The following is a 20,438-nucleotide window of genomic DNA, read 5'->3' on the forward strand; positions in this document are numbered from 1 at the left end:
ATAATTATGATTAAATATATAAGGCACAATTTATCTGCTTACATTAACAAAGAAGTATTTTGTTTTCTATTTATTTCTTGTTCAAAGCAAAAATTCCTGCGCGCGCACACACACACATATATATACACATATATCTATACTTTTATAGATAAATGAACAAATTTGAGTTACTCTGTTCATTACACCACAATGTTTCAGTACGGATTGAATTCTAAAGACTGTAATATCCACATATTATCTTTCAAAATGGCTGATATGCCCCGACATTCCGAATGCCCTCCTACTGAAAAGAGTGTGACAGTAAGCCGATATTCTCCCATGGGGAAAAGAATACATTCAGTGCAAGTACCTGCTGAGCGCCACCCAACTGCAGACTGGGTCTTGGTGAGGTGAGAAGTGCCACAGGCTGGAGGGATGCTGTCCCTGTCATCAGGGAGCCTGGGAACTGGTGCAGGACTTTCCACTGCAGGGAGCTAGAGGGAGAGTGTGAGGAGGATAGGATACATGTTTATAGTGGCAGAGACCAGAGAAAGTTCTCAGAGACAAAAAATGGCCTCTGAGCTCCAATCTCAAGGAAAGGGAAGTGGGAAGGAATGAGAACTGGACCGCGTCCGTCTTTTTCTGTCTCCCCGGCACTGGGGAAGCGCTGGAGTATGACTGAGGCTAAAGGTATTTTTAAATGAATGAATGAAGAGCACACCAGACAGAAGGTGGGCGTGAACAAGTTCTTGAAGACAACAAACTGTGCCTTTCAGGAGGGACATCTGCTTGGATCAAGGTGGACAGGCGAGAGAAGAACCCGGGGTGTGGGTTAGGCACTTGTAGGTGGGATTTTAGAAAGGACGCTTATACCCCTGTTTAGGAAAGATAATCCCAGGAAAGTAGAGAAGAGGACACAATTGTGACACTGGGGTGGGGGGAACGGGCCAGATGTGACAATTGACTGTGATGCTGGGTATGGGGAAGAAGAAGTCAATGGAACTACATTTTCTGTCTTAGGCAATTCACTGAGATTGGGTCCAAATAATAGAAGCAGCTCCATGGTGCATGGACTGACTCTCGGGGCCAGCATTTAAATCAGACACTATCATTTTACCTGCGTGTCTTTGGGCAAGGCGCTGCCCCTTCTGAAACCATCGCGTTATTAGAGTTAAATTAATTAATTCAGATGCAATTGCCTGGTTTATAGTGGTGCTCATTAACGTTTATGAAATTTGTGGTTTAGGGACTCATTTTATTGGTACTTAGTTTTACAAATCAAAACCATCAATGCAGCAACTCCCCATACTTCTGAGGTAACTTTTCTAAGGGGACTTTTTAGCTCCAAGAGTTCAGCATTTGCCTGGGGAAGGTAGTCGCTCTGCACTGGAAAACATGCTACAATTATGTACAAAAGAAGAATGGCAAAATAAAAATGTGATATTCTAAAGATGAAAAGTTTTCATCAAATATTTCTTAATGATTTTTGCCCTGAATATTATGATGCCTTTTCTTTTTAAAAGTTCTTAATGCATGTTAGGTCACAAAATAGTAATTGGACCGTATGAAGTTACTACTTTTGAGCAAGATGCCAGCTGGCTCTCACTACTGTTTTCTGAAAACCAACTAGAATCCTAAGAAAAAAATTGACCACGTTGTATTTAATATAGAAATATAATGTCATTAAAGTTTTGTAATTGCCCCTAGAATTCATATCAATATTGCTTACCTATTTTTTCCAGTCTCCTCTGGTTTTCTAGGCCATTTGTTTGCTTCTTTCAAATAACAGGCACCGCTCAGCTACCTTCCTCCAGAGAGGGCAGGGCCATTTCTTTTATGTCTGTGACAGTCATTCCCTAGTAGCACAATGCTAGAATTTAGAAAGTGCTTAGGAAGTATTTTTGGATAATTGAGTACATAAATGAATGACACTGAAGTTGAGATTTTTCAGGCAGTTATGTGCAAGAGATTTTTGCATTTCTACTCAAAGGGTGCTGACCAAGGCTTGACCATACAGCACAATTGAATTTACTGACCATTGAATAACCGTTCATGTGAACCCAACTTTCCACTGAGATTTTTTTCTTTAGTCCTATTAAGTAAATGATCCTCCTCAATCTTAAAGGCAAACATTCAAACTAATAAAATTTAGTAATGGGAATGGTATAAAAATGGCTTTTTCTTTTTAATTCTGTCTAGCACATTCAGCAATTTGTATTTATTCATTCAGTTATCCTTCTGTACCTTAACATTTATTTTATATATACTCTCTACTAAGCATCGTGCTGGGTATTGCACACTGATGTCTAAAAAAACATGGCTCTTGTCGTCAAGGAAGTTGTTCTGTGCATCTCTTTTCCATTCTGGGAACTGTTTGTCTATAGCAGTTTTGTGCTTCAGTAAATTTTAAGTGATTGATAGAAAAATGAAAATGTAAAAAGGGTTACAGGAAAAAATAAGCATAAAATAATTTTTCTAAGATTTATAAAATTGCAAATTATAAGAAGAAAATATACATGCACAGTGTTTAGAAGGACATAATTTATAAATAATATGATTTTGGTATTTTAGTGATATTTTTAACAATCTGAAATATATACAAGTAAATTAAAGGCTGTAAATGGAAAAATAAAACTATCTCAAAGTCATGTTTAGGAAAGACTAATTTCATCATTTCTACTTGTGGTAATAAAATGTTTTTCTAGGGGTATCTACACAGCAAAGTAACTTATAATATGTGAAATGAATAATTGATGACAAATATAGGAAGAGTCTTAAATATTGAAATAAAGCAATTACAAAAATTATTACATAAACAAATGATGGTTTACCTTTATATTTGATACAAATATCTTTATCAGAGAAGAGACATTTAGCAACTTTTTGTTAATAGGATTTTTATAGCAAAAAGCCTTTCATATTGAGGTGTTTGCATAGAACACATTTCACATGATTCTTTCTTTTTAAAAAATATCTAAAATATATTCTTACCTAAAATCATAGGCAAAAGAGATGGTTCCTTAAACTGCTGATACAGAGTCATATAATTTAGACCGTGAAATGTGTGAAAGGCAGAGGGTAATTCGGAATCATTTCATTCAACCAGTGCAGTGCTGGCTGTGTGAAGAGGAAAGGGGAAGGAAGAAGGCGACTTGGAAGGCTGTTTATGCAAATGTTCATGGCCAATTTTAGAGAGCGACTGAGTAGACTTAGTTCATCCTTGTGAAACACTTTTGAAATTGCTCCCTATCAATGTTAATTAGAATATGAAATTAAAATCTGCTCATATCCAACTGAATATTATGTCAGCAATATAGGGCATATATTTAGTTGGCCCCGACAGGATTTTAATTTTCTGCAGTCAGTTTCTAGGAAAACTTTGTAAGGAATGGATGCACCGATCTATATTTTTCCATTGACAGCTGCCAAGGCTCTACCAAAACCATCTGTCTTATTATTATTGCCTTTTACTGACTTTCTTTGAAATTTCTCATATATAAGAACACTACCCAAGCATTGCCTCTGACCGTATTACAATGATGCCAGACTCCTTTGGTAATTGCTCAACTATTCAAAACCTTTCTTATAAATATTTTAAAACAAATTGACATCATCCTGTACACCAGTTAATCTACTGTTCTGAAATACGTGGGAAATGTCTTATTGCTATGCTTTCTATGCATGGGTACCTCAGAAGGAAAATTAGCTATGAGACAGTGTTTTAATAATATAATTATATCCAATCATCTAGAATGTCTAGAATTCTGTGACAGCAAACGGCACTCTTATGGTTCTCAATACTTCCCTAACAAACATCTTAATGCTATGCAATGTGATGTACCTTTGTGTTTTGTATCGATCTGTAGAAAAATCTGTTGAACTAAGCAAAGCAAATGAAAGCAAGTGTTATTTAAGGACATTTAAATAGTTTAACTGACAGATTGTGTAGGACTTGTAGTGAGATAAATTATACAAACTAATTTCCTTGAAATGCGATTGAGGAAATTGAATTAGTATAAGATAATTCATTGATAGAAGACGTTCTGGATGTCATATGTCAAATAAAAGGCTTGGTCTCAATTATCTATAGCTTTATTATTTGAGCAAGAGACATCATACTCTAACGTAAACCAACTAATGCTTGGTTTAGGGGATATTTCGTTAGCAACTTTGAAATTGCCTGTACTATATTTAAATACAGTAAACTATGTTATAAACTGTATTATACATTATATCATATATAATTATAATATCTTATATGTATTATATGATATATAATATGTATTTTATTACAAATAAAAATACAATATGATGTATTATACATTATATCTTATATGTATTATATAACTATATAATGTATTATATGTTACATAAGATATATATTATATATTATATTAAAAACAGTAAACTATACTTGTTACTATGAGAGTTAAATTAGTTAATTCAGATGCAAAGGCCTGGTTTATCATGGTACACATTAAAGTTTATTAAATTTGTTGTTTAGGGACTCATTTTTATTTCTGTTTAAACAGTGTAGTTTACTATATTTAAACTCATTTTATTTAATTCCATGAGTGTATATCATGACAGAGCTCCTGAAAAAGTGATATGATAATAATCACAGTAAAAATACAATAAAATAATTCAAGTTGGTTTTCTACACAGTGCCAAATTTGAAAGTAAAGTATCTTGAACAATCTGCTCAATCTTTAATTTTCATGTTCACGAAAGCCAGGCAAAGTGCACTTGTAAATGACACCTGAGACAAAACTTCAGACCACACTCTGCTTCCCTTTTCTTTGTATCTTTCTCTTTTTTACCCTCTTTTGTTCTGTATTTTGACCCACCAACAAATATCAACTGTATGCTCCATAAGTGTGGAGATTGCAAAAGAAGAATTAGACATAGTTTGGTTCTTCAGAATAAACATTAGCACCTCCCTCTTCACCCTTTCTTCCTTTTCTTTCTTCATCCTTGTTTTCTTCCTCTCTCAATGTTTTTTTCCAGCTTTCTTCAATCCATTTTGCTTTCTCATACATTCCTATTTCTCTACAGTAATTAGTCACAAAATATGTAACTGAAATTCTAGAGATTTTTCACCAGATTTTTTTTTCATTGTTATTGCTGTTGTGTTTACCTTCCCCTACAAAGTAAAGGGAATCTGAAAAACGTCTGGAACCCCAAGGTTGCTCTTTTGCTTTCATCCACTGATCTAATCATAATACACTTTTCAAATTATCAGTATTCTTTCGATTGCTCTTTGGCTTTAAACATTTTAACATCTGCAGTTTCTGTTCTTAAAGCATCTAATAATCTGCCCATAGATCCTTCTATCCTTAGATCTGTTATAAGCAAAACAAGCCTTTTAAAATGTAAGAATTATTTGTAAAAGTGAATTGTGAGTGCAAACTTCTAGTTCAAGGCAATGTCAGTGGTGTTTGGGGGATGGGATGTAGAAAAGCTGACTTCATCATTCCCATGTTCAAATATACGAGGAAAAGAAAGATTCAAGGAAACTGGTGTTTACTGAGTGTATACCATGTACGTGGCATTGAGCTCAGTGAGCACTTTCCCACATACCACCTCATTTACAGGCATGTCACATTCACATCTGTACCTACAAGGGATCTTCCGCTGAGCCAGTCTCGTAAAAGAAGCACAATGAGAGGAGTCTGTGGCTAAACCAATATAATATTTTAAGATTTTGTGATGCATGCTTTCGTATCCCTACAGAGGTGTTAAAATCACTACAGCAAATGTCTGACGCCACAGTCTTTTTTGCAAGACTTCCCTTGATCTGCTGTGTGTGGATTAGGTACTAAGTAGAAGATAGTGGATATACAGTGTTTAAGGACAGAGGCTTTGGGCAATGAGCAAGCCGATGTGGACTACTAACTCTGCAGTTTCCAGGTCACAGGACTTGTATTATGTAGGGCTTTCTAAGGCTTGATTTTTCTCTAAAATGAGACTATAAGGCACTTGTGAGCTTAAAAGAGAAAACATAATATTCCTGACATACATAGGTGCTCAAAAGGCTACGATGTATGTGTTGACTATTATTTCTATTTTGAAAAAGTTGCATTTTGTTCTACAATATTTGGGGGCAGTTTGTTTTTCCTTATTGCCAGGGCTTCATGGATTACAGACTATATTCAAAGTAGGACTTAGCCAGAAAGACTTAGCCTGCAAATAAAGTATTGTCTTATCTCACAGTGGCAAACTCTATTTAGAAATGCTTAAGACAAAACTGTAAATACATTCCAAACTGATAGAATTTTCCGTCTGAAGTCCCTGTTTTTTTTCCTAATAAATTAAAATTGTAATATCACTTGTTAATCTGCTTCTTAAATATATTTCAAAATTCAGAAGAAAAGGTGAGGAACATAAATAAAAGAATTGAAGTAAAGGAAGGATATATAAGATGATAGGGAAGGAAGAGATTGATAAGGGAAGGAAAGAAGAGATTGATGATAATTGTGCTACCTCAAAATAATATTATAATAGAACATTTTGCAATTCTAGTTTTAGAAAATTCTGTTAATATATTAGATAATTTTTGTCATTAGTTTTATAAATAGTGTCTCAATTCTGAATGGAAAATATATTAACCTCTAGAGAGAAGAAGTTAGCATACTAAACTGGCAACATATATTTAATGTACATTTTACTAATTGTGCCCTCTGAAAAGTAATTTTGCATGCAAAGGACAAGAAAATGCACAAAACTAAAATTGGCTGCGATCAACCATTGATAATCTCTACTCATTGTTATTGAATGGACAGATGCCATAGTGCCCCATATTCCAAAGAATGAAACCAGAAAGCCTAAATCATGGGGAAAATTATGAATCCTTTATTACACATCATCATGTCTCTGTGGCCAAATATTGGTTTTCATAGCATAGCAATATACCTGAATACAATCTGCTGATCCCAAGTTGAGGAAAATGGAATATGCTATTTAAATTGGTGCAAATTGCTTTCACATTTTTCAAATGTAGAAAAGAAAAGCCATTTTGGGCCATTTACATTAAAATGAATTTCATTAGTTCCATTGAAAGTATTCTTAGGTCAAGTATAGAAAAATAAGAAGTATGGCCCACATTTGTCATTCAAATATAGGATTGACTCTTTGGATTAATAAAATATTATTTTTTTACTTTCATTGTTTTTATCTTCCCTGAAATTAGATATTTGAAAAGAAATTAAGTGAAATTTATCTTCGAATATAAAATCTGAAAATCAACAATATTTTAGCTTGTAAGTTTCATTCATTCTTCAACCAGACTGGAACGTCCATGATGTGTTTTGTTCATTGGTAAAGCCCCAGTGCCCAGAACACTGACTCATGTATCTTACATACTTAATAAGTATTTGTGGATTATTTACTAAGCAAATGTTTATACAGATTGGGATTGAAAAATGGGAGGTGGGCTGGGCGCGGTGGCTCACGCCTATAGTTCCAGCACTTTGGGAGGCCGAGGCGGGCGGATCACGAGTTCAGTAGGTCGAGACCAGCCTGGCGAACATGGTGAAACCCCGTCTCTGCTAAAAACACAAAACAATTACCCGGGCGAGGTGGCGGCGCCTGTAGTCCCAGCTATTCGGGAGGCTGAGGCAGGAGAATGGCGGGAACCCGGGAGGCGGAGCTTGCAGTGAGCCGAGATCGCGCCACTGCACTCCAGCCTGGGCGACAGAGCAAGACTCCGTCTCAAAAAAAAAAAAAAAAAAAAAGAAAAAGAAAAAAGAAAGAAAGAAAGAAAGAAAAGTGGGAGGCGATGAGGAACAGAAATGTAAAACTAAAAAAACAAAACGTCATGCTGACCTGTCAGAGTCAAGGGAGCAAGGGGATCTGATGGAAGGAAACCCCATCACTTCCTGATCTTTGAAACATGCATGGGGTTCATGAGCAGCTCGAATACATTTCAGGTTGTGAAGGGCATGCGTTTGTGGAAATGGCTGAGGAAATCTGGTGTTTTGTGGAGAATAAGGGTATAAGTATAACAGAAGTATTGGGCGTGTAAAATATGGTAAAATAAGATGATGGAAGGGTATGAATGTGCCAGAGGTTAGTATTCTCTGTTAGGGAGTTTTTCTTCATTCTGTAATTAGAGGGGTGTCGTTTACGTGTTGTATTCAGGTAAGCCTAACTGGTAATTCAGAACGATATTGTAGAAAAGTACTCGGATAACATCATGGAGAATAAGTTGGGATGGGGACTGTTGGGAAGAGAGCAGGGGGTATTTTATGATTGGTGAGGGAGGAACGACTGCACTAACAGCATGCAGAAGTAACACCAGCATGCAGGGAAGGGGAACGACACAAAGGATCAATAAAGCAGCGACAGTAAGACATTCAGACTTATTAATAGCTGTTGGAAGAAATACAAATTTCACAGAAATTTTAGATGGAGTTGAAATCGCAAAATATAATTGAATCTTGCAAAATGCAAAATATAATTAAATCTTGACCAGTGAAAAGTGATATTAAATACCTCTCAATCATTTGTTCACATCGAATAAGAGAAAATAAAAACGCTTAGAAAATAATGAAGGCAAAAAGATTATCTTAAAACATTATACAAAAGTATTACATCAAGGCCTCCAAAATTCAGCTTAATGAATGTAGGTGAGCAATCCCAGAAAAACAAAAGATAAATGTTGACGAATTGGATATTATTTGATGTGAACAAAAACTATTGTGAATTTATTACAGGGCTCAAGAAGTTAGAAGATCCAAATGACATAAAATGCCTGAAATGAAATCCTATAATTATGCCTTTAAATTTGAAGAGGGAGATATATTTAAGGGGGATTATTAATCTATACATCACCACACACAAAGATTACCTTATATTAGCATTAAACCTGTTGGATTGTTAAAAAATGACTTGACCATCAATATTTGATTCCTTAAAAAATAGTGGCTTAGGACTACAATAAGACACCAATATCAACATTGATATACCTTAAGCCTAGTAGTATTCAATCTGCTGTGATAGGTGATTTTTCTCCATTTTCAAACAGATGATGAGAAAAGAAAGAAAAAAAATGTATGTTTAACAAGGCAAGAGAATGGTGTTTGGGGATTATTCCTCACTGCTATTGACATAACACAATGCTACTGAGATGAAACTAGAGAATAATTTTTTATGTTCAAGGGGCATGATAGTTAGTGAAATAATGGAAATGTATGTTAAACTTCCATTCATAGCTAACGTGTGATAACTTTGCTTACAAATTGTAAAATTTAAATGCTATATAAACTATGGTATTAATTGTTAAGGATAATAACAATGATAATTATTGTATACAGTGTTGTGCTAAGATAAATGGGATACCTGGAGATCCTGGAAGAACAAAGCCTTCTGCCTTCTGAATTTGGAGCTGATTTGAAGAGAGTAGCTTTTTACAGAAAAGCATAAAGGACTTTTCTTCCAGCAATTTGGACCTAACTTGTTAAAATGGTAGGACTGTGAGGCTCTAGGAGAAAGGACAACTTTAAACTAGAGAGGGATGGACTGATTTGTTTAATGACACTTTCCATTCTCTGTGTTAAGGTGTAAAAAGCAAAAAAAACGCCTAATTCAGTAAGTTACATGTGAATGATGAGCCTTTGTAGTTTTTCCCTTCCCCAGATCAGTGGCTTTCCCCCTCTTTCTCTGCAAGATGTGTATTGATGTTTTTTGTTTGTTTGTGTTTGGTTGTTGTTGCCTGAGAATGAGAAAATGAGATTGACCTAAATTTAGCGTGGCTATATTTTATTTTATCCAGAAACACAGGCATGGTTTGTAGTTAGGCTTGCATTCTGAATAGAAACTGCAAATGCATGTGTCTGACATTATCTTTGCTAATTTTTACCCATTTTACTTAATGTCTATTCTTTTTTACAATCACTTGTGTATGCAAATAAACATCTTATGAAATTAATGTGTATACACATTAATGTACCTCTTAAATTTTTTTTCTTTTTATCCTCATTATTATACTCTGTCAAAAGGTAATCAGTACATCAAAAGATTTTCATCTCTTCAATGTTAAAAGAACTTGTTCAGAAAAATTTTTTTTATTAACATAAACCAATTATTTTGTGCAATTTAAACATAGCTTTAGACATGACTACATTGTCCAGACATTCACCTTGCAGCTCAAAGAGCACAGATAAAAATAATTATTCAGTGCTTCCTATGTGGTAGAACTTTGCTTTACAGTATCTGAAATTCTTACAATGATGCTGTGATAGAGTTGCCATTATTTCTAATGTCCTGTAGGTAGGAAATGGGGATAGTAGGGTTTTTTTTTTTAAACTCAATTATGTGGATTTTAAGAATACTTGTAGAAACTGGCATTACATATCAGGTTTTAATAGGATTCTTTTTTTTTCTTTTTTTGATGGGTGAAAAAGTTGTTTCTGTTTTTCAATAACATAATATTTTGACATAGTGTTAAAGCATTATCATTCTTGTAATGAAGAAAAAAACATTGTACGCTACTTAGAAAACAATATATTTACCCTATCATCATTAACATTATCATACCTTGTGTCCCTCTTTCCAGTTCAAGGGCTGAGCAATTCTAATAGTACTGGGAAAAAAGGACTCAACAATTATTCAAGAAGGACAAGTCAAAAGCCTACAGGAAAATAACCCTGGTTTAGATTGGAAAGGAAAAGTCAAGTTAGAGACGTAACCAGGGCCTTTCGTGTTGAATGTAAAAGTGGCAGGCAGCTGTTCTTGTTGTGCATTTCCGAGGGCATGTAACAGGAAATGAGGTGTAAGTTGCAGTCGTGTGGATCTAGGTGAAGTATGAATTGGCTGTAGGTTACATATAAATTGGCTGTGGGAATAATTTACATAAATAAGACATTTAACTCTTTTCCTCAACATATTTTAAAACAGTGAAATTCTCTCTCCTGTTTGCAATGGTTTACATTTTACCTTGCTGTGAAATAAGAAAGTTAATAGGTCTATGGACATACCACCCTGAGGGTGCTTGATCTCATCCGAAATAAGAGTAAATAATATGAGTTAGTGAAATTCATATTCACACGCATTTTATTCTTCAATTTCAAGCAACTTTCAAAGACTAAAATAAAAACTTTTAGTGATTCATTGTCAATTTAGAGACTAAAGAAAGTAGTTAAGTTGAAGTGGGTTTATTTGTATCTGGATACCAGAATTTATAATAGGCTATGTGGGTGGAAGAGACTTTATAACCCAAAATCAGAGTAGAAATTGATTCAGAATAACTAGGTCTGACTCAAACTTATGACATGTTAATGACAGAAAGTTTGAAGCTGAGGTTTAAAAAGAAATACTAATATTAAAACTTTGACATAAACCTATTTCTTAATTGAAGTAGCATTACTTTTTAATAGAAGCAGGAGAGACTTGATCTGTACCTGGCATCAGCTGGTGTCTTTAAAAGAGATTAAGTAAAATGTTCAGAATAGCATTTTGCATGGTATTGGATGGGTGGAATCATTTTATTTGATAAATACGTTAAGATGGCATTGCCTAACCCTAAATGCATAGCCTGGCTATATGTTGGGACAATTCTTGCATCATAACAGTTCTAGTATTGACAGTGTGAATTTTTCACTGTTGTTGTAGAGAGAGCTTATCAACACATAAGATATTCACAGATAAGTATTTCTTCTATTGGCATTGTGGCATAATATGGACCGTATGAAAAATTAACAGCCCTGCTCTCCTGTTGAAATAAACTGGATCACTTTGAGTAAAAAGGGCACAGAACAAACTTTATCATTATTTTCTGTATTCCTTCAACTGTCTCTTATTAATGTCAAACTACATAAGTTATTACCAAAAACGTGATACATTTGATCTTACCAAATAAAAGAAAGGTTTTATTTGTGTTTGTATTTACAAGTCTCACTGATGTCCATAAATATTGTTTACAAATTAAGGATGTTGGAGCTACAGAATTAAAAAGAGGCCAGGCTCAGTGGTTCACGCCTGTAATCCTAGTGCTTTGGGAGGCTGCAGTGAGCTATGATTTTGCCACTGCACTCCAGCCTGGGTGACAGAGTGAGACCCTGTGTCTAAACAAACAAATAAACAAAACGATTAAAAAGAATTAAGCTTAAAAAGTGTAATTTTGTGTACGTTATAAAACAGGAAATGATATCACCAAAGCCTTTAGGTACTGGATTGTGACATAAGTGTTTCACTCTTTTATGAACTTTAACTAACATACATCTGGAAACCTATAAACACATTTTTATTTCATTAAGTCAAACTTGTGTCTAGAAAGATTGTCATTGTGATAATAGTTTGGCAATTCAATGTCAGAGTATGTGGACTCTGCACTTACAATGTCCCATTTTGTCCCTGAGGAAGTGTGGGATAAGCCACAGGAAAGCAGATCTTACTAGGCTCAGATACCAAGATGTAAATTTTACAAATTTCTACAAGTTTGTGTTTTATAAAGATCTGTTTGTGGGGGAGAAGTGGATCTTGTGAGTATTGCTAAGTGACACTTCGACACTTTCACATTCTGTCTTTACTTCTCCTGAAAAGTGTCATGGACTTGAGGAAAAATCTATTATAATTTTACTAAATGTCGTATGTATGGTATTAAAATAATCCATGTCCAGCATTACGTTTGTAAAGATTTTAAAAATATGCGTCATGATAGGTTACAAAGCTTTAGTATGGATCAAATAGGATTAGTAGTGTACTTGATAAGAAAGATGAAATTCTGAGATAGCTTCTTGGTCTTTGAGCATAGTAAGACCTGCTTTCTTGTGACTCAACCTAAGCTTCTTCAGAGCCAGGGTGGGACAACGTTGTAAGTGCAGTGTCCACGTACTCTGGTGTTAAATTGCTAAGCTAGCATCTCAATGACAAACTTTCTAAACACAAGTGTGACTTAATGAAATAAAAATGTGTTTATAGGTTTTCAGATGTACTGCACATTTTAAAATTCCACTTATGTGCCTCATTTGCATATTGATAAAAATTTAATTTGCAACTGACTTCAGCTCTTTTTGTAACTTAAAAAAAACATAGCAAATTTGTAGAGTCTGGTTTTTTTTGTTTTTTTTTGAGGCGGAGTTTAGCTCTTGTTGACCAGGCTGGAGCACTATGGTGTGATCTCAGCTCACTGCAACTTTTGCCTCCCAGGTTGAAGCAATTCTCCTGCCTCAGCCTCCTGAGTAGCTGGGATTACAGGTGGCTGCCACCACACCCAGCTAATTTTTGTATTATTAGTAGAGACGGGGGGGACAGGGTTCACCATGTTGGCCAGGCTGGTCTGGAACGCCTGACCTCAAGTGATCCACCCACTTCACCCTCCCAAAGTGTGAGTCTGTGTTTTATGTGCTTCAGATGTAAGGATTCTTCGTAAACTCATTATTATTTTTTCACAGCATTATATTTTTGTGAATTCTGAGTACAAATGTACTTCTTTTTATGACTTACTGCAAAAGGAATTTTAAAAATAAAATATCCATTAGAAGAACCAAAGGATCATCATATACACTAAGCTAGTATTTTTGGGAGTTCTGCATTAAAAACATATCTAATTATACAAGTATTACATGCCCTTATGGAAAACTTGACAAAAGTATAAAGTCTAAAACAATAATCACCCACGCCCCAGGAGTAATCACTATAGACTGAAGACATAGATGATTGATAGCTAGCTAGCTAGATTGATATATAGACAGGTACATAGTTTTTGTCTTTTTTAAAAATCAGGATTGTGATGTAGATGATACTTTTAATCTTGCTGTTTCCATTACCAGCATAGCCATTTTAAACTATTACAAATTTTAGGGAATATTTGATAAATATTGCCAAACTTTTGGCAAAAACATTTTTACCATTTTATATTCTCAGCAATCTTGCTGTAGCTGCAACAAACCTGAATATTAATAACTTTACATTTTTTCTACATTAAATAAGCAAAATAAATAGGAAAAGGGGGATTTTATTTCTCCATTTGCCACCTTTACAACCTTTTTAAAAGGTATATGAGACTAATAACATTTTTAGGTTTGTGGGTAGTTTTCACCATCTCCTTCCAGTATGATCTCAGGATTAGATGCTGTTTTTGCTCTACTGTCTTATGACTTTTCCTAATGATGCTGTAAGCTCTTTAGAGAATAAGAATCCTGTATTTTTAATATGATGTAACATTGTTATAAATCTATGTTTATAGATTTTTATTTAGCCCTGTATATTATATAACTAAAAGACTTCTAAAATAAGGCTCTAACCTGCACCCATTTTCTATGCATGTTTTTCCCAAATCCATTTAATATGGTACCCATATATGGCTAAAAATTAACACTCCTTGGTTAACTATGAACATGATGAAACAGCTGCTTCTTTTATTCACATAAATGTATGCAGAATTGCTATGCTATTTTAATAACTATGCAATAGACACATCTTGCCATGACTCATTTCATGTTGCTGTTAGTGAATTATGTGTATGTGATCTGACATAAAGATTTCAGCCCTGTTTTATTAAATTTATCTTCATCATCATCAGTAAAATTTCATCATATAGGAGATGACTGATAAATGATTACTTATGGAACAGATTTAAATTAATTATATGATGTATAGTTTATTCTATAAATGCTTTCATCTAAGCTTCCAAAATAAAATGTCTTTTTAATATTTTAATATCATTTTAATATCCACCCTTTAGGCTTTCTTCAATTTGTTGCCTATTTAAGGGTTACTTTTGGCATATTATATGTACTGTACTATTCTTTTTTCTGAGATTGTTGTTTGTCATAAGTCATGTTTAATACTTTTTATTTTATTTTAGCCAAGTTGTATGTGTAAATACACATGAAAGACTTTGAGCAGTGCTTGCTATAAAGTACTTAATAAACATTGATGGTTGCCATTGCTGTAAATGCTTCAGGAAAATTCTTAAATATTATGTCTGAATCACTCTAGTTTCCTAAATTAGCCTATGGTTTATGAGTCTTGATGGTTTTGCATTGTAAGATAGCAGTAATTTTATGGAGGCAGCACTGTAAACCTGCACTATTGAACATTTTCAAATATTGTGTACAGTGTACAAGGGAGTGAATGAATCCTGAACAGCACAATTTGCCATTTTAATTTTCCTAAACAAAAGTTTAGTTTCTTTTATCCTTCTTTGCCTATATATGTAACTCAAGACATAATAGTTGGTTGACAAGTTTCTGTCCAGATTATTACAATTTACCAGGAATTTAGGTGAATATAACCAACTCCCTGGCAGCATATTGTGGTGCAGAGAGCATGGGCATTCAGCTCAGAGACCTGGGTGCCAGTTCTGATTTTGCCACTTTGTAGCTATATCACCCTGAAAAAGAATCTGTCTGAGTCTCAGTTTTATTATCTGTAAAATGGAAAAATAATGTTTGCTTCTATTTTAGGATGATTTTGATGCTTAAAAAAGAACAAAAAAGTGATGGTGTTTGGCGTGTAGCCACTGCTCACTATGTCTCCGTTCTTTTTCACTCTTGCTTTTTCTAGCCTGTATACCCCACGATCTAGACTGACAAAGAAATGATGAAATAAAGATGAAGTAAGCAGAGTTTCCAAACCATAAACTCTCTGTTTATGAAGATTTTATCCTGTAAGGTGGAACTTTGTGTGATTTTAAGACAGGAATTGCCTGACGACATTCGTACCCAATTGTAACTGAAGTAATGAAGTACTTTTTAAAGCAAAAGAGATTTTCAAAAATTGTGAAATTCACTCTGTACTTATTGTTGTAATTAAATTGTGGAGTAGAAATTATAGTCTTATCAAAATTTAATTTTAGTAAATTCATGCCAAGCCACTAAAATATTAAATTTTAATATCATGATCTCTCTTGTCCTTTACTTGTATACACACACAAGATTTCCTTCTGTTATTTCACCGTGTGTCCTAATTCTTGTTTCTTCTCTTGGTCCAGTTCAGATAAGCCTGTGATCCACTCCACGGCAACCCAAGGGAGTGGTCAAGTCACACAGAACTCTGTGTCATCCCTGACAGTTTCCTCACCACAGTCAGAATGGCACTTGTGACAGACACTGGAGTTTCTCTTCAATCTAATTAAGGTTCCATTAACTTAACTAGGTTAACCATATTTGTTTTCTATTATGACCAACCTCCAGGCCAGAATTTCAGTAATTATCATATATTGTTAACGTTTTTTTCACGAATGCTTTCTGGTTGCCACTGTCTTTCAGCAGTTGGGCAGGTCTTCCATCTGTGTGACAAAAAAATAATAAAAAAGGATATAATCAAACTGCATCCATTGATTGGCAGATACGTTCTAGCTGCTAAATTAGCTGCTGGGGTCCTCCAGATAAGCCCCTCCATTCTGGAGCTTGCCCTGCAGTGGGTGACATGGACATGTTCAACAGAACTGTGTAATGGCTATGGCCATGTGCCGGTAGATTCCAAGTGCTGCATTATCACCCGTGAGGAACAAATGGACATTCATGGAACCATTACTGGACGAGGAAAGGGCTAGAGTGAATCCAAAATTTCAACTGGAGATAGGCCATGGGAAGAGAGAGGAAGAAGATATTGCAGGAAGAAAGGTAGTGACTTGAACACATTTGGAAAAGTGCATTTATTCAACAAGATCCACCAGCGCAGGAAGAAGAGGGAGAGAGAGATGATGTCAGACCTGAATGTCCCAAATAGAAAAATTAAAAAGGGAAACTTTGTTATCAGCTAGATTGACTTAAAAAAAACATAACACTTGGGTCCAAATATGGAAAACAGATCAGTAAGGGCAAAATGAGACACCCAGATAATAACTGGGAGGCTGTTACAGTGGTCCAGTTGAAAAACAAGGAGGATAAACTAATTTTGGGATGATGGGATGAAGAAAATAGAAAAAAAGAATTTACAATACACAGGATTCCAACAAGGAGGATGAAGAAGATTTAAATGCTAAGGATGACATCCAAAGTACAGACTGACCCAAATGTCTCGATGGTGGCTCTGCTGGGCAAGCTAAAGAAATGGTGAAGTCAACTCAGGACACGCTGACTCTGAGATTCAAGGGACGATGCATGCAAACCGTGGGTTGGCAGGTGCACATCTAACCTGGGGATAAGGATGTAATCTAAGATAAAGCTTCGCAATTCATAACAACGAATGAAATTATCAAGGTCTAAAAAACGAATTATATTACTAGGAAGATTTGATTGGTAGATGCACTTATTATTTATAGGTAGATGCACTTATTATTCAAGCACATACACTGCAGTGTTCAGGAAAGAATGGCTTTAAGTATTTTCTGTGAGACAAATGTATTAGTTTGCAAGAGGTTTTAGATTGGTAGTATTTTTTTCTAAAAACATAACTTCAGAATTGTACTTATTCATTTACTAGAATAAATGATATACTAGTTATGGGAATGTAGCAAGAGTCAGGTAGCTCTCAATTCCATTCTCTGAAAGTCAGAAAAAGACATGGAAATATTGATGTTAGCTAATTAATTGCTTTACCGTGACCCATGTAACAATAGTTTGGTGTCACTGGGTGCGAAACTATAGACACATAAACTGTGAGTCATAAAGAGAACAGAAGGCATATTTGGGACTCAACCCATGTGTCTGACTTTGCATTACCTTAGAGCTTCTAATAAAGTTTATATCTTTAAATAAACCAATTACATAGATACTCTTATCATGTAACTGTGATGATATATTTTCAGCTTTAAGCGTATATTATTGGAAAAATTTAAGGCCAGAGTTTTAGATTATTGAAAAAAAATGGATGTTTATGCATATATATGGATTTCTCATCAACATAAGAATATATTCTGTTATGAGTGTACAAAGAACTGGTTAAAGGTATTTTCTTACATCTTCAATAATGAATAGTGATGGTAGTTTCATGTTATCCTAAAAGAGTAATATTAGATGTACATAATAAATCTAATATTTTCTTTGTGGGTCAGGAGTAAGCATAGGAGACCAAATGAAATAATAGTGTGAAATGATTATATAAACATTCTTAGGTATGTCTACCACTCAGGGTATGAATCTCTCTGAACTTCAGCACCCTTACCTCAGAAATGAACATGCGTCAGGCGTCCATTGTCCCCACTAGATTTACTTTCCAACATTCTTTGCTCCGTTCTCAGCTCCTGGGAGTGGACCTGTAGCATCTACTCTAAGTTTTAGTGAGTTAGATTTCAGTGAGTTTCCTTTTCATTTTGGTGAGACAAGTGGTTGCCTTGGAAAGAGATGAGAGGGAGAAAAGAGCCTGAGGTCAGGCATATATTCTCTCTTTCTCTCTCTCTCTTTTTTTTTTTGAGATGGAGTTTCTCTCTTGTCGCCCAGGCTGGAATGCAGTGGCGTGATCTTGGCTCACTGCAACCTCCGCCTCCCTGGTTCAAGTGGTTCTCCTGCCTCAGCCTCCCAAGTAGCAGGGATTACAGGCATCCACCACCACCATGCCTGGCTACTTTTTTGTATTTTTAGTAGAGACGGGATTTCGCCATGTTGTGCAGGCTGGTCTCAAACTCCTGACCTCAGGTGATCTGCCTGCCTCAGCCTCCCAAAGTGTTGGGATTACAGGAGTGGAGTGAGCCACCACCGTGCCTGGCTTATTTTTTTTTTTTTTCAAAAGGAGTTTCGCTCTTGTTGCCCAGGCTGAAGTGCAATGGCATGTTTTCGGCTTACTGCAACCTCTGCCTCCCGGATTCAAATGATTCTCCTGTCTCAGCCTCCTGAGTAGCTGGGATTATAGGCATGCACCACCACGCTCAGCTAATTTTGTATTTTTAGTAGAGATGGGGTTTCACCATGTTGTTCAGACTGGTCTCGAACTCTTGACCTCTGGTGATCCACCCACCTTGGCCTCCCAAAGTGCTGGGATTACAGGTGTGAGCCACCATACCCGGCCCATTTATTCTCTTAAGTTCCTTCCTGTGAGGATTCCTTGTACTGGCTAAGTCCTCAACAAAACCTTTGCTTTTCCAAAAGAGAGTATCTCTGGGACTCTGTGAATTTCTCTCTTTCTGAGCCCTCTCCATACTCTTGTCTTTTGAGACTTGGCTGTGGGAACACTCTGCCTGACTTTTACACCAAACTTCACGGTACCACTACCTCTTGCCCACGGTTCTCTCTCTGTAAATAAAACCTCCTCACATTGTCCCAATTTGAGTGTCCTCTGTGGCCTGTCAGATCCTGATTGATAACACGTTCACCAGGATGACAGAAAAGTATTCTTTGTTTCGGTAGGTTTGAGAACCACTGTATCAAAGTACAGCCTTCAAAAAGTCTGTAAGGGGGAACAATTATTATAGGTATTTCTTTGCATCTCACTGGAGCAATCTCTTTTTTATCCCACAAGTTATTGGGGTACAAGTGGCATTTAGTTACATGAGTAAGTTATTTACTGGTGGTTTGTGAAGTTTTGGTGCACCCATCACCTGGGTAGTACACACTGAATGCTATTTGTAATCTTTTATCTGTTACCCCTCTCTCACCCTTCCCCCCAAGTCCCCAAAGTCCATTGTATCATTCTTATGACTTTGCATCCCCATGGCTTAGCTCCCACCTAGTGAAAACATATGATGTTTGGTTTTCCATAACTAAGTTACTTCACTTACAATTATAGTCTCCAATCTCATCCAGGTTGCTGCAAATGCTGTTAATTCATTCCTTTTTATGGCTGAGTAGTATTCCATCACACACACACACACACACACACACACACACACACACTCCCCACAGTTTCTTTATCCACTCGTTGATTGATGGGGCATGTGGGTTGGTTCCACGATTTTGCAATTGCAAATTGAACTCCTGTAAACATACATGTGCAAGTATCTTTTCCATATTATGATATCTTTTCCTCTGGGTAGATAACTAGTAGTGGGATTGCTGGATCAAATGGTAGTTCTACTTTTAGTTCTTTAAGGAATCTCCACACCATTTTCCATACTGGCTGTGCTACTTTACATTCCCACGAGCAGTGTAGAAGCACTCCCTGATCACCACAGCCACACCAGCATCTACTGTTTTTTGATTTTTTGATTATGGCCGTTCTTGCAGGAGTAAGGTGGTATCGCATTGTGGTTCAGATTTGCATTTCCCAGATCATTAGTGATGTTGAGCATGTTTTCATATGTTTGTTGGCTATTCGTAGATCTTCTTTTGACAATTGTCTGGTCGTATCCTTAGCCCACTTTTTGAGGGAATTTGTTTTTTTCTTACTGGAGCAACCTCTTTTTAATTTGACTTTAAATATTGATCAGAACAGACCTTATCATGTTTCATCTGTGACACTTTAAGATAATCTGAGGAGCTTTCTATTCCATATAAAGAAGAAAATGAGTGAATAATTTACTAGGAAAAATTTTCATGAACTGACAACTAGGAACAGCTATGCTGCTATTTGTGGATGCCTTTGTATGATAGCACGGGATAATTGCTTGTTTCATTAGTTACCTGCAGCATGCAGTTTCC

The 20,438-nt window shown here is 35.6% G+C and overlaps 1 protein-coding gene and 1 long non-coding RNA gene across 2 annotated transcripts in view; both read left to right on the top strand.

The window, feature by feature from the left end:
* LOC117063524 overlaps positions 1 to 17,638 on the top strand; it is a 47,961-nt gene extending 30,323 nt beyond the window's left edge. The window contains exon 2 of the long non-coding RNA XR_004428969.1: positions 15,914 to 17,638. This is a non-coding gene — a long non-coding RNA (uncharacterized LOC117063524). The remainder of the gene's footprint in view (positions 1 to 15,913) is intronic.
* The window catches only part of FAM155A (family with sequence similarity 155 member A), a 703,478-nt gene that overhangs the window by 65,521 nt on the left and 617,519 nt on the right, over positions 1 to 20,438 (top strand). The gene's annotated exons all lie outside the window — the stretch shown is intronic.

Source organism: Trachypithecus francoisi, unplaced genomic scaffold (genome assembly GCF_009764315.1).
Source record: "Trachypithecus francoisi isolate TF-2019V2 unplaced genomic scaffold, Tfra_2.0 Lachesis_group18, whole genome shotgun sequence".
Classification (NCBI taxonomy): Eukaryota; Metazoa; Chordata; class Mammalia; order Primates; family Cercopithecidae; genus Trachypithecus; species Trachypithecus francoisi.